The following is a 14,748-nucleotide window of genomic DNA, read 5'->3' on the forward strand; positions in this document are numbered from 1 at the left end:
TGATGAAGTTTTAAATTGATCGGAAAATCCGAATCAAATTAAAAATTCTGGGAGTTTGTGCATGAGACCGTTTAGGTTTTTTGAATTTCAAGTTTCACTAGTCTTTTTGCTTTTCTTTGTATTTGGAGCAAGTCTCTTCAATGTTGGTTATTATTTGTACGAGGTGATTAGGGTTTGTCATTTCCTTGAATATGTACTTCCTTATGCTATTGAGGTTCGCCAACGGAAAAAAAAATATGTCGAGTTTTGAACTGTTGACTATCCTTAATGTTGTTCGAGAATGTGGTGAACGCTTTTGTCAAAAACGGCGTTGTCTTATCATTTTACAGTCCCACAAAGACGGATCACTGTCGGAATGTCTTCTTTATATTTGACATTCTTCATCTACTAAAAAATAATTATATGTATATAAGGTCACAATTATTGACTTGAGTTTTATTAGTTAGAATTTATGTTATAAAACACATATAAGTTAGCAATTCTAATGTGATAGTACACTACATTATAAGAAAACCAAACTCAGTAATTTTATTGTGTCTTCACATAGTCGAGTTGTTGAATTTAGAATTATGAATAGATTTACGAGAATTACAATTTTCTTTGTTTAATAAGATATGTGCTTTACATTTCCCGCTAGTTCTCTTACCTCACGAGTACTGGAAATATTCATTGCATCTTGTTCTTAATGTCCGACCAATTTGTGGAGAAATGATTAACTTAGGGTCAAAGTCAATAGGTTAAACAGCCATGGTGGAATTCATTATTAGCTTCTAAAATTCTTCAAGACTCCAAAATTGAATTATTGGACCATAACCATATTATGGGGGTATTGACCAAGTTGAAAAAAATTAGATAGAACAGTATCCCCACCTTGTCTGAAACTATCTAACATATTCTTCAATTCCCTCACAAACACGCACAATTGAGAAGGAAGAACATAAATACAAAGAAAGAGAAAGAAAAAAAAATAAAAGAAAAGGAGTTGTCACCAAAGTGACCAAACACATAACAAATATTAATGTCGACAGATCGATATTTCGATCGATCATGGATTCCCATATCCACTATCTCTCGATAGCTACATCAGCTTTCTCTGTTAAATTTTCTTTCTTTTTCTTTGCATCTATTATTGCTTTGCTTCCATCATTTCCAACTGGGCTACCAATCTAGCTCACCCTTCAATTCAAACGTGTGCTTCACTTTAACCCCCTCAAAAGAAATTAGGGTTAAAGAGAGGAACAATGAAAACAGATTAAAGAGAGTGATATATAACAACCCAAATCATGCATTGTATTTAAGTTCCTAGAAACCTAAACGTAAGGACATCGATTATGAAAAGTATAATAAAGTTAGTAATATGTAAAAATATGGGATGGGAAAATGTGAACTAGGGCATAAAACTAAATATAAAGATATCGACTATCTCATAGACGTGTCTTTGATTTTTCTATACAGGAACATAATAACAAACCCTAGCTTCTTGCACATGAAAGAAAAGGCTAAGCTAGCTCTGGATACTCTGATACAATAATTTTCTTTTCTTTTTTTAAACTTAATCAATACATTTTGCTTGCTATAGATAGGGAACATGCATAGTCACATTGTCCAACTTTGTGTTTTTTTCTTTGCATTATGATTTCTACTAAACGTGGACGCTGTGGTGGTTAATGATCACTGTTTAACTCCCATAATTAAATTAGCATTCTACAGGGAACTTGCACAAGAGCTTCCAAGGAACTTCGTAGATGTTGATATCGATCACTCATTTTAGACAGAGATGACTAGAGGAGTAGTGTTGCAAGCATCAATGGCCACTACGGGCCAGCCATGCCGACCCTTTTGCTTTTTTATATATCTGCGGAGGTTGGTTTTATTATGCCAACAACCACTTGGGAAGATCCCATGACGATTCTAAAAAGTAAACAAAAGTATCATGCGTGATGTGAGATCGAGAGCATCTCTCTCTCAGTTCAATATATCTACAGAAGTGGTACTGATAACCAAGAGCATATCGATCTCCTTTTTCTAATCTTAGAAGCACTATCATTACTTTCCATTTAGGACCATCTAGCTCCTTCAAAAAAGCTAAAAAAAGGTTCCGTATGATATAATTATGAAGAACAATGAACTCACGTCTTCTTTTGGCTTTATTGGCCCCTTAATTACGTGGTATGTGTGTGAGTATATATATAAGCAAATAATTTTTTGGCAAGTATATAAGAAAATAATTGAACATAGAGTCACATACATTTTAGACTGTTTTTAGTTAAGATTAAGCTAATTAAATTTGAATAGCACTTTTACAATGACAGTTAAACTACTTCAAATGTGTCAAGTGTCATTCAAAACATAAAACGTTAATCTTGTGTCTAAATTATTAATTTTATTTTTAACGTCTTACTCCAACTGCATGCATTGTATGTGTACTACTAGCTTTTGTTCTTTTGTTCTTTTGGACAATGTGAATGATAAGAGACCTTATACTTTGTTTCTTAATGATTAATAATTTATATTGGTAATGTGATCTTCTTCGAACAAGATGAGACCAGAGTGCTTTGTCTGAAGTGGATGGCTAGCTGAATGATCATAGTTAGTGAAATATTAGTCATTGATAAAGAAGTCGTCCTTTTTATAGTAAAGTAAACAAAAGGAGCACTTTGATCCTACTCCGAAAGTCCAAAAAATCCGTAATTGGAGGAGTTTATGATGAAGTAATTGTGAGTAACAACCTAATTGAAAAAGAAACAAACCCAATTAGTGAAGAATTAGGTCGCACATTGAGATCAAGTGATTCGACAGCACCCCGTCTTGTTCGATCATGAATGCCGCCGCCTAGATTCTTAATCAATGAATAAATGTGAAGCTTTTCCTTAATTAGCTCAAATTTCAATACTGCTCATGAACTTGTTTCACGTTATATTAAGTATACAATTATGCATGGCCAACGTAACACGCAACTTATGAAGAGGTAATTTTATGTTGCCAAAAAAAAAAAAAAAGGTGAAGACCATTACATCTTATTATATAGATTTTAATGTTAATTTTATAACTTTTTGAAGAAATGATTCTTCGATAATTTACCGTTTTAGTGACAGTGAGCATGCAATCACAATTGTTTCTACGCAAAGTTATATACATTCATTTCATCTCTCGTAGGATACTATATATGATATTAATTGTTCAAATATTGTATGGGCAAAAAAGAAAGATATTGAATTTGATTATGTTTTGGTTTTGAAGAAACTATGTAAACATGAAAATTATTTTCGAAGGATAAAGTTCCTCAAACACTAGCGGCTTTAGTAAATAAGGGTGTTAACTGATAAAAATCAATACAAAAAAAATCCTAGGAGAGTTTTCCTCTCAACTTAGTCTTCAACGGCACCCTAGCCTCCTTTTCTAGTTTCCTGCTATTGCTCTCTTCTCAATTTCTCTCCATCGATCCAATGGCTTCCATTGATGCTGTCACAACAAGCTTCACTGCTTCCCTTGCCCTCGCTGAAGGAGGCAGTGCTCCTGACCTAGGAAAGATTGGTGGTGGCCTCATTCGCAAGTCCTCCCAACCTTTTCTGATTGGAAAACCTCTGACCAGCAAGCCGGTTGATCCAAAGGCAGAATTTAGGGTTCAGAAACGGGCTGGAGATTTATTCTTGTTCTCCTTTGAATCAGTGTGTGAAACCAACAAGGTACTCTGAGGTGGGGGTTGGTGTTTTGATCTAGCCCTGGTTTGCTTTGAAGAGTATGACGACATTAAACCTCTTCATGAAGATCTTGCAGCTATTGGTACTGTTTCTAGCCCTAGAGACAAGGGCAAAGGAAAGTTTAAAACTCTCCTGGTCTTCTTGCCTAATACTAGAAGTATGGTGCTCTGCTACTTTCATCTTAGTTTCTTTAGTTGTACACGAATTGAGGTCTCTAGGCGACTAGGTTACTGTACAAAGAGAGGTCAGTAGTGAGGATTTTGTTTCTTTGTTGTTAGGCTCAATAAGTGAGCGTATGTGTTAACAGTGAGGGTCACCTGTTTTTTGCTTGGCAGCTTGTGCCATTTATGATTTTGATATGAGACAACATCTGATGTACGTATTTTCTGGCCATAGATAAGCAATGAAATTATATATTCTTAAAAAAAAAAAAGTAAAAAAGGGTGTTAATTACTATTGTGCTAATAAACGAAAGGGGAGTAATTCTTAGATAATTCATCACTTTCAAAGGCTATATTGATTATGGTCCTCGAGACTAATTGTCAATTTAAAATTGTTAGATTAGATACAATGGCTCAATCATTTTGAATGTCTAATCGACACTCAAATATTGTAGTTTAGGTGAATCGTTCTCAATGATCATTACATTCTTTTCTTTCTTAAATTTATTGCGTTATTGGTGAAGAATATTTGAAAAAAAAATTGAAAAATCATTATATCCAACGAATTTGCTTCCCAACTTTAGACGCACCTTAAAATGTTTGTCAAAAAAATAGTTGAAATATTCCACTCATCCTTCTTCCCTTAAAAATATGAAAGCATAAAGATAAAGACATTGACAATCCATTTTTCAATCGTTTCATGTTATCAATCAACTAAGTATTTAGCTGAATAGGTTATTCATGTTATTCTTGGCCGCAACTTTGTGGCATTGCAGGCTTCCACTCAATTCTATTCTTAATTGGATTTGTGAAATTGACAAGTTAATTGATTAACAATTGCATCAAAGTAAAAAAGAAAAAGACGAAATCTCTTTGACAACACAAACAAACACACCAAATGGGAACCAAAAACCAAACTGATTGAGACATGGCATATGTCACTTTCTTTGGAATTTCTCTATTGGAGGCTGCTGGACAAACATGGATTGATAGTGAAAATTTGTGCATATTATAGAGAGCCCTCTGGTGTGGTCACTATTAGTCACGTACTCTTTATCGAAAAAATGATGTCTACCCCTCAAATCGTGGGCCAAATCCTTTGCTCTCAACCTTTCAATTATATGATTCTATAATAAGGTGATTCCCCATCTTTGGGTCTAGTCAAATTTAAATTGATGTAGCTTTCTGTCTTTTCGAAATGAAACCCTAAGCCTAAGGAAAAGAGAAATTTCCTAACCCTTTGTTTGTAATTTCTTCATGTATATTCTTTTCAAAGCATAAACCTAGCTCAATCTAATGTCTCTTTCTTTGACTAGGAAAGGCTTAACTTGTAATCACAAGCCAGTTTTTGTTTGTTTAATTGAGTGTGCCTATTATGTCATTATGTGTCCCCATCTTTACCACTAATTATATATAACTCAACTTTCAACTACATTCTGCAAACTCATCGAAATAAGCCTCACAAAATACACGAATTTGTTGTTTTATATATCTCTCTCTCACTCGCCTGCACCCCATTATGGCAAATGTGTCATTGTTAATCAATTTTGTTTTCAGAAATCGGGACCCTTTATTTAGAAGATATCTTATACAATTTGGACATGAATTAACTAATATAGATGCGTACGGATATTAGTATAGATTACACTAAGTAATACTTTGGAATAAAACCATTTCGAAAGGTAACGCACTTACCCACTCTGGATTTAATCGCTTTAGGTGCGAGACACGTCAAGAAAAGATGCATTGCATATATATGACATAGTGTGCTCGAGAAAGAGACCAAAGATAAACCTATCTTTGTTTTTGTGATGACACCTTGATGGGTTGGGTCTACCTATCCATGCTTCTTGTGTCACCTTGTGTTTAAAGAAGCCAACGGTAACATTAAGAATTGCACAAACTTGATGTAACAACAGGATAAAAACTAAAGAACATGGAAATCTACTTTTGGACCGGAAGACATTAATAAAGAACAAGTAAATTAAGCTAACATTCACATGGGGAATATTATATTGTTTACTTTTCCTTCCTTTTAGTAGTCATTGAGACTAATTAAGCTTGGTGATGCACTTGGCAATGTGGATTCAAACGACACATACGTTAAGAAACATTTTTGTGCCACTTATCTATTTTCTTCTCTTTCCATTGAAAATATATTGAATTACTATCTTAAATGGCGAATTTTCAAGCTATACACATAGACAACTTTGGGTGACGTGGAGCCTATGTGGCCGTTAAGCATGCACACGTGGGTAACCTGCTCTGATACCATGATAAAGTAATCTAGGGTTCACATCCAAAACCAATTGGCAATGGATTGAGTGACCCAAACCCTTATAAACTCATGGACAATGTCCCATTTTTCTCTTGTGGGATGTATATATTCTCAACAGGTGGTGCGACTTGCTTGATGGGATGATAATAGGTGCGTTGGTGGGGTGGCTTCCAGTTGATGGTGGCTGTGGCTTCAAGGCTTGTTAATGGCGATGACGGCGAAGTAGGCATCATGCTGCTTTGGTGTTGCGTCAGCGGTGTTTCTAGTCTTGTCGTTGTTGTTGGGTTTGGTGATTGGGTTGTATCCTCCAGGCCAGGTCTTTAGGCCTTGTTTGGTTGGGTCTTTAATTTTCAAGTTTTATTTTCTTTTTTAGTTTTTGTTTTAGCCCTATTTTCTGGTGGTGCTAGTGGGTTTTGTCCTATTCTAGTTTTTTCGCTTGCAAATGGACTTTGGTCTTTGTCGGTTTAAGTCTTAGTTTCTTTAGTTTTACACCATTAAGAACTTTAGGCGACTAGATTTACTATTAAGGAAAGTTAGGTTGTGAGGATTTGGGTCCTTTTGTTTTTAGGCTCGAATAAGTGAGCTCATTTTGTTTGCAATAAGGGTTACTGGTTAATTTGCTTGGTGGCTTATGCCAACTATGACTTTGATGTATGTGCCTTTTGGCCATAGATAAGTAATGAAATTATCTATTCTCTAAAAAAAAAAAATACATTTTCTTTTTCGAGGACATTGTCTCAAAATTGAAGATGATAAATACAAAATTTTAGTCTCTTGGTTTATTATTGATCAGTAAATGATAACATTGCCTTTATTATTATTATTATTATTATTATTATTATTATTATTATTATTGAAAGGTTGGGGGTGTCAATCTATTAAGAGTAAACGTAGTAACTAGTAACAACAAAAAAACCCAAAAAAAACAAAAAACAAAAAAAAAACAAAACAAACCAGGACCCACCATATGCGGGCCAACGTTAATGTTGAGTCATGTTAGGCTATCATAAAGCAACCTAAATGCAATTGCCCTAGCTTGAATCACAAGTAACCGAAGATAATGTTAGGGTTTAGGATCGAAGTCCGCCCCAACTTATTCATAAAACTTTGGACCGACTCACACAGAGGGGGTTTCCCCAAGGTTATTGCTAGCTGAAATCCAAAACTTGATTGCACTAGGGCTATCAATGGGTTGTGTTAGATCGAATTTGTATCGAGTCAAAGTATTTTTCTTGTCACAAGAGACAAATTCAAACCCAACCCATTTAATCAACGTGTTAAAATTTAAACCCAAACCTATTTATTAAACAGGTTACCCATTTTCAACCCGCTTAACCCACTTGATAAATAGGTTGTGTCATGTTGGACAAAATGACTCATTTAAGGGTTAACACTGACACATTTAACTAAAAAAATGTATAAACTGATTAAATTCCCTAGAGAATTTATAGTGTTAACAATGAAGTGGTAACCCTAATTTAAATTGAGAAAAAGATTTATTCGACCCTGATAGATATATACTATTATTATTTTTAAATGGGTCGTCTACGCAGGTTATATATAATATATAACCCGGCTCGTTTAATAAACGAGTTATATGGGTTCACTTTGTGCTGGCCCGTTGACCTGCAACCAAATCGTTTATTGAATGGGTCATGCCAGGTTGACCCGCTGTTGACCTGACTCGCTTTTTAATCTTGTGGCTTCGTGCAAATTTTGAGTCTTGTTCGAATTGTCAGTCCAAGATTGCACCACCTAAAGTACTTGGGCCTACTTGTAGAGCCAAACCCAAACCCATGTTCAAAGGAAGCAAGCCCAACCACGACACCCTAGTGCTCCCTACACCTTCCACCAGCCATAAGACAACCGGCGACAACGACCACCTGCACCATTACTAGCAAGACCATAACCTTGCACTCCACCACTAATGTTGCCCTTCATTTACCAGCAGCCCTAGACCACCAGCCTGCAAAGGCAAAAACATCACCTATATGAGTTGTAAGGCTGCCTTTACCACTGTAATGACCAGGAGCCAAAACCTCAAGAGGAAAATGTTGTACCGCGTGAACGCCACCGTCCTAGGTCATCGAAGAGAACCTTGGAACCCAGGCCACCTTATCCAAAGTTCTAGCCTGAGTCACCCGGAACATGAAAAGCAGGAGCTCGATGAAGAACACCGCAAACAAGAAGGAGAAAGCCAAGGTCTTTAATTCCAAGGATAGCCAAATGCATATCCGTTCCCATCACCCTCATTAAAGCCCAAAGAAGAAGTCAAGATTGCATCCCGGAGCACCGATGTCAAGCCGCCAATGAGAAAACCTAGAGGAGAGCTTCGAGAGAGAGAGAGAACATTTTTCTTTTTGATTTGTTAGTATTAATTCTCATATAGTTGCATGGCTAGCTAATTCAATAAGAATTCACATTTTGGGCTGGGTTGTTTGATCTAGACCCTATTTATTTTGTTTAAGTCAGTTTTGTCTCAATGATTCCCTATTTTCAGGGATTGTCTAAGCATTTGTGTGCATCTAGCTTTAGCTATTGGTTTTGGTCTTGTCGACTTAATTCTCAGTGTCTTTAGTTGTACACCAATTGAGGTCTTTAGGCGACTGGATTACTAGGTAATAGTCAGGTTGGGAGGGCCGAATCCTTCTAGCGCCTCCGGCGTAGTACCAAAGGGGGCTTCCATTATGTTCTACGTATTTAATTGTACAATGAGTGGTCTATTTCTATGTACCACTATGGGTACTACCACTATCTTCTTGTCTGTCTGATGGCAGCGGAAGAGTATGTAACAGCCTATTCTGGCTTATGAATATATTTTCTCGCTCGCTCGCGCTTCAAAAAAAAAAAAAGAATTCACATTTTATTAAGGGTGCATTTGGATGAGAAAATTATGAAATCCGTAAGAATTTATAAATGATGAAATCCTTAACTCTATCAATCAAAAATTTCATTAATTATAATATCTATTGTTTGGTTGTATTTATTTATAATTTAGAATGTGTAATAAATTGAGAAAATTTATAACAAATAAAAAAATAAAATAGAAAAAAATCTTATTTTAGGAATGAAAATTGATCTGGAACTCAAATTAATATCTTAATGCAAGTGGTTTCTACAATCTTCTTCTCTCTCTTTCTCTCTCTGTTTTTTTTTGGTTGCCTTTCCATATTGAAAGAGGTCAGTGAAGTTTGTTAGGCCTGGGAATTCAAAGCCGAGAAACCGATACCGATCCCGTCCGACCCGCGCCGAAACCGATCGACTCGGTATTGAAAGGCAGTTCTCCGGCATCCCGATCCGAACCGTACCGAAAACTATGTAAACGGGTCGGCACCGGTATGGGTGTAATACATACCGAATTGTCCAAGCCAAGCCGAAAGCAGATCATGACCTCCGGAGCTCCGCTGCCCGTGGCGGTTCTGTCTCGGATTGAGTCGCTGGGATTCGTGGTGAGCCATGAGTACGGTTTGACGGAGACGGCAGGGGTGGTGGTGTCGTGCGCGTGGACATGGTGGAGCTGCCATGATTGGTCTGAGACCAATTATTGAGGCCCATGGGTTGATTCTTCTTCTTCTGCTGCTCCTTCTTCTTCATCTTCTTCTTATTCTTCAACTAATAATTATTAATTCCCACATCTTTGTCCCAATCCACGTCTGCACCTACAGCAGACCCACCTTCTTCCTTGCTCCAACCCACATCTCTTTGTCCCAACCCACCTCTGCACCTACAACAGACCCACCTTCTTCCTTGCTCCACCTTCTTCCTTCTGCCTCTCCTTCACCTTCTTCCAATCCACCCTGCACCACCAAACCAAGAACCCAGTTCACGAAGTGAGTTCAACGATAAAAATGTGGAAGATCCAGATCGTGAAAATGAAAGTGTGGAAACCGATTTGGACCGAAACTGTACCGAATCAATCGGTTTCGGAACTAATCGGTATCCTCGATAAAATTCCGGCATCCCGAACCGATCTGAGCCGACTATAAAGTCGGTATCGGTCTCGGCATAGCCTCAATCCCGAGCCGAGCCAAACCGATCCCAGGCCTAAAGTTTGTTAATTTTTTCATATATATAGGAAACAAAAGAAAGTTGTATGAGAAAAAACACTTTTATTTTTCTTCTTTTAATACAACGTGCTTTCTACATTAGCTATGGACGCAACGTCATTTATCTATTCTTGAGATATTGGTCAACAAAATTATCACTTAGAACTGAAATATATCATTTAGACATGGCACTGTTGAACTTTAGGGTATTGGATAAGACGTGGTTGCTATAAATATTTGATAATAAAATGAGACAAGTGTGTATGTGTGAACGAATTAATATATAGTCATCTAAAATTATTTCAACTATAGGAGTTGATATGTCTAATTCAAAGACTTAATATAGGACAATATTACCTTGGTATCAGCCGAAGATTAACTAAGAAGACAAAGTTGTCGGCCCAATTATTTGGATAAATATCTGAAATGTCAAGTCAAATTGGTCATGCCTTTTTTTAATTAACGAATTGATAATACATGCACTTCATGCAATAAAAGTATTATTCACGGTTGAAACAGAAGACGTACGCTATTGTTAATTGTAGGTGCAATGATTTGATATTGAATTGTACATTATATATGAATGGATTATACAAATATGACAGAGCCACATTTCTTTTTTATAAATTAAAGATATCTGAAATTTGACTCTTCTCCAAAATCATTATCTAATATCCAGAAAGTACAAAACTTCTACGTAGTTTATTGTCATTGAATGAGCTTCTAACATCACATGTGTGTTAACTGTGAATATGGGTTGAAAGGAAAAACTGAAAATACTACATAGTCCATAATTTAGAATTTTTTTTAAAATACGATTAGAAAATGAATGTGAAGTGAATACTTAACGTCTTAACTTTTTAGTTGGAATCAATCACTATAAATTAATACAGCACAAACCACATTAAATTTGACGTGCGAGTGAAAATGTATATATTTAAGTAAATAGCGAATTTTAATTGCTATTATCGGCCATTTATATTGCCGAATAAGCCAAATTTTATATATTAATGAAAAGAGTTGTGTCTTGAGCGCTAACGAAAATTCATGGATACCATACTCTTCGTGATTTGGAATGAATTAGGGCAAAAACTTATTTCATATATTATTATATTTAATGCATGCATCTACATAAGACTACATTCCATTGCTATGATTATAGAAAGACATAATTTGCACGACATAACTAATCGAATACAATGGCTTTTGTCGGCTACATGATTCGTATATAATGGAAAGTTAATTAGTCATGAACACTTATAGTTTAGAGAAAGATATGTCATTATGCCTCATCAATAGCTAGCTGTCAGTTCGAGGCTATATAATAATGAAATAATCAGATCGGTCAGTAATCAAGGGATAGCCTAATTCAGATGCACCGTCAGCTACTTGGCCCTAATCAAATCTCTAATTATTTATTACCATACCTAAACCTTCGTACATTGCACATGGCTTTATTTGATTAACAGCGAACCGGTTGTTTATTTTTTTCATGTGTTTTTTATTTTTTTTTTATTTTGAGGAACAATCATAGGTCGTGTTAAATTTAGTTTCTATAGAATGTGGAAGTTCATGTCCCTCTTTCATGATCTAATGGTGTATCTGAGCAGATGATTATTAAAATACTGTGATGGATATGCCAGGACTGTTTTGTTTTATTTTTAGGGTTTAGGGTAAGTGAATAAAATAGCTCGCTGGAGATGACTGGATCGGAATCTTTTGGTTCCATTTGATGACCAAATTTCATGAATTAGTGATTTATTAGTACAAGGTAATGAAAATAATGCATGAGGTCATCATTATTTTGTCAATGAATGCAATGGATTAGCATAATATAAGTTAACCCTAAACAATGGGCTAATTGTTGGATGAGAGCTGGTAAACCACAAATCACATAGCGAATGCACAAAACAATCTATATTTCTTATTTTTGATACAATCGTAAATCATATGATATTAATAAAGATCTGGAATTTCTAATGAATTATATATTTATTTTGATTGTACTCGGTCGTGTAGAGTACTATTCAATCTTTTGTCTAGGGTTTGTTAATCCCACATGGTTTAACTAAGGAGCTATTTAACGAGATCACTCTTTGTGCACCCATTATTGTTATTCCTCCAAGTGCTTGAAGTTTAATGATATCCGTTTTGTGATTAAAAAAAGGTTAGTGCCGTGTGATGCAATCATGCAACAAGTTCCTACACTGGTGCGACTTCGATGGTAACCTTCAAATAAACAGAATTAGTGGCATTAATTAATTATGAGACAGCATTTGAAAACTGAGGTTATTAATTAATGATTACTTTTCTTCGATAATAAAATCACTATTCTATTTACATCTGAATTCTATAATTAAATAAATTACAATAGTCGAGAGTATTTCCGTTCCATAATTAATTAGGTATATTTTAGCAGTGGCACTTGGCATGCACTTGCTCCAAATTGGTGTAAAAGAATAAAATTCCCAGGAAAAAAAAAAACACAAATTTCATTGATTAATTTATTTAATTGATGGTGTACTTGAAAGCAACAATTCATGACGCGGATTCATTGTGGGAATTTGCCAAATTTGGGTTTTTGGACCCATTTATTTGGGATCTTTTGTCCCTCTGTGACCAGCATGAGACTTTTTGAAAATGCGAGTTTGATTCTGTATTATTTCATTATAGTAACCTTCTCTGCATGCATGAAGGCATGAAGCCATATAAATATAATCAAAATCACCAATCTTTGTCAAAATTCCAAATTAATCAATAAGCATGCTTCGTTTTCTAATGTATTTTGTTATATTTTATATTCCTGAACTGGATGGTGACTGTTAGTCTGTTACCATATACTCCTTTTTAATTTTCTGGGAATATGTATGGTTCTTTCTTTGACTTTATCCATTATTTAAAAAACATGTTTATATTTATATATATATAAAGAAACTCCTAGGAATCATCACGAGCAGCTAAGCCTTGTGATCCAAATTAGATTTTTATTGTTTAAATTCTTTGATATCGTGGACGGTCTTCTCACGCCATTGGAGCACAAATGTTGCTCCTACATTAATAATGAAGCATGATAGATGAAGCTGTATATACCGAAGATCGACGACTATCAATGGCACCAAGCATGCATTCACAAGATATGTATGAAAATTTGAAAACGAAGTTCCTAGATTAAGTTACTTTTCTCGTTTCTGCTAACAATGAAAGCGAAAGTTGACCTGATTAGTAAGACCAACCCTAACAGGTCAATCTGCTTTAATCTTTTCTTAGTCATCCCCGGCCCGAGCACCTTTGTTTCCAGTCCAAATTGTTTTTTTGCAGTGTGGAATAGTTTCAGCCGAAATTGTTGTGGATAATAATAGAAGAGAAAACTCGGTCATATAATCGATGATTCTGCCGGAACATATAAAATACTGCACTTAGTTATAGAATTTCACAACCAGAAATTCCGCCATACGTGTGTTGTATGGTAGAAGATGGCTTATAGAAGAAACAAAAACTGAATGAATAAGTCAGAATCTGTAGAAGGCAACACCAAGAAGCAAACGAACTACTCAACGTGGATCCCATATATGATGTTGTTATCACCTACTGAAATGATTTGTATTAATTATATATATATATATATATATATATATCAGAAACTAGGTTTACCCAGAAAAGGAAAATATTTCTCAACTCTTTGATTGACGTAATGGATGGCAATTAATTAGGTTGCTTTCAGAACTTGAATAAACAGCCTTGAAAAACACTATTGAATGATCTAGCACACATTAACAACCACCGGTCTTCACGTATAGGTGTTCGAGACATTAAGGCATACAAGTAGCCCCAAGAAATCGACGTGTGAAAGGGGGTTTTGAGAAAAAAAATTAATGGGATTTGGACCTTTAGCTAGATCTTCACTAGCTTCATGCCAAATTAACCTTTATTAAATCCTCAAAATTAACTAATACTTTTCCTTTGGGGGAGGCATGACTCACTTTCTGTTGGTCCATTCTACATGATCATTCAAGCCCTTCGTGGCGGACCACTGAACATAAAAATGCAATGAATCTTTGGTCTTTATTCTTGCGTGGGGGTTTTTTGGCTATGACATTGTTTTTAAGTACAAGATGACATTAACAAATTAGTGGCATCAACCCATCACCCCCATCCCGTTGTTGTCATCACAGAGATATGAACATGTATATTTATGCGTTGTTAAATGTCGACACGCATCACAGATAAGCAGTAGCTATTACGCGGTGCACCATTTTTGCCTTATATATGTCTAATATCTGGCATATTGTGTTGTAAATTCATTTATTACTGATCTAGCATTCCAAACTAAACAAGTTATATGTCAGATTTCCTCTTATTGTTAGTTAGATGAAGATTATTATATATAGGAGGAGCTCTTAACTATTTTTAGTTTATTATTCTTAGGGTTTGCTTTCCTTGGTGTGATGTAGTAGCGATTAAGAGAAGCTAACCCGCCCTATTCGTCACCTTCGACTGATAAACTAACAGAGGAGATGTAGTGCGAATAAATTCAGTACTAAACTGAACTAACCAAACCGAAC

The 14,748-nt window shown here is 35.5% G+C and overlaps 1 long non-coding RNA gene across 1 annotated transcript; it reads right to left on the minus strand.

The window, feature by feature from the left end:
• Positions 1-9,171: 9,171 nt before the first annotated feature.
• Positions 9,172-10,198, minus strand: LOC121049564. The gene is made up of 2 exons (XR_005800745.1): positions 10,050-10,198; positions 9,172-9,937 (listed from the first exon to the last, which is right to left on the minus strand). It is a non-coding gene; the product is annotated as an uncharacterized LOC121049564 (long non-coding RNA).
• Positions 10,199-14,748: the final 4,550 nt, after the last annotated feature.

Source organism: Rosa chinensis, chromosome 5, assembly GCF_002994745.2.
Source record: "Rosa chinensis cultivar Old Blush chromosome 5, RchiOBHm-V2, whole genome shotgun sequence".
NCBI classification, from domain to species: Eukaryota; Viridiplantae; Streptophyta; class Magnoliopsida; order Rosales; family Rosaceae; genus Rosa; species Rosa chinensis.